The sequence below is a fragment of the Symphodus melops genome (assembly GCF_947650265.1).
Source record: "Symphodus melops genome assembly, chromosome: 3".
Taxonomy (NCBI): Eukaryota; Metazoa; Chordata; class Actinopteri; order Labriformes; family Labridae; genus Symphodus; species Symphodus melops.
This window is the reverse complement of record NC_136693.1, coordinates 72,501-73,553: the sequence shown is the minus strand read 5'-3', so window position 1 is coordinate 73,553 and position 1,053 is coordinate 72,501. Positions and strand designations below refer to the sequence as shown.

Here is a 1,053-nt window from a genome sequence, read left to right as displayed (position 1 = left end):
AAGTGTGATTATTTATTACTGAGCAGTCTGTCCTCGAGCTGGTTTTGTTTGTTTGTTAGAGGTTCGTTAACTTCCGGCCCACCCAATCTATGTCATTGTTGTTATTGTTGATGGTGTCGCATTGCGAGTGACGCAGAAGACGCATTGAAGCAACCGAGACGTTCAGATTGAGCTGGATCTGTAGAGAGACCAGAGGGAAGAGTTAGGGCGGGGCTACATGTGAGTGACAGGTCAATGGTGACCTGTCAGCCAAGAAGGAGACCAAACAATAAGTGCCAACCTTTAACTAGTTCTGTCTCCATCGTGGTGCAGATGAAGAACAGGAGGACAACAAACCAAACATCATCATTGACCCACCCTAGCTTGGTTACACAGAAGTTTGTGTGGGACTCTTTCCAGCTGTGGGTGTTTCTATCCTGCTCAGTGTCCATGGCAGCAGAAGTGACCTTTACATGGTTAATAGTGAAGTAGGATCAGAACATGAAGTCAAGCATTGAATGTTGTCAGACTAGAGAGAGTGACTAAACCATCATCATTTCTAGTCTCTGTTTCTGTTTTTAACTCTGTCATGGATCCTAAAATATCCTGTTTGTCCCGCTGATGTTCTGTCTGCACACTTCAAACCTGCGTGGAACAAAGACGCATCAGTTTCACGTTATGGCCTGGTACTCTGTGACACGGATATAAATAGAAGCTTTGTTTGCTCTTATTTTCAGACTGCTTTGTGTCTGCACAGTGCAGCTAAAGAAGAAGCACCAGTGAGACACACAAGGCATGAATTACACTCAATGACCTCCGCAGGAAATAATCCTTTCATTCAGGGGGAGGAGCTTAAAAAGCTTTAGTAGAAAACAAGTAAGAACAAACAGGACGACACAAAGAGCAGATACCACGGGTCTTTTATTTATAGCTGTCATATTAATATTAAACATATAAACATAAGATGCTCCTTTGGGACTCAGGGAAGATGTGTCAGGTATGAAATATGATCTACATCATCCCCCTCTTTGTCCAATCAGACGCTCAGACGTCAAATAGTCACATCACCTTTTA

General features: G+C 43.1%; 1 protein-coding gene across 1 annotated transcript in view; it reads left to right on the top strand.

Moving 5' to 3' along the window:
• The first annotated feature begins 986 nt into the window (after positions 1-986).
• The window catches only part of map1aa (microtubule-associated protein 1Aa), a 28,317-nt gene continuing 28,250 nt past the window's right edge, over positions 987-1,053 (top strand). Inside the window, exon 1 of the mRNA XM_079339617.1 lies at positions 987-1,053. This exon is cut by the window's right edge and continues 255 nt beyond it. The gene's annotated coding sequence lies outside the window, so the exon portion shown is untranslated.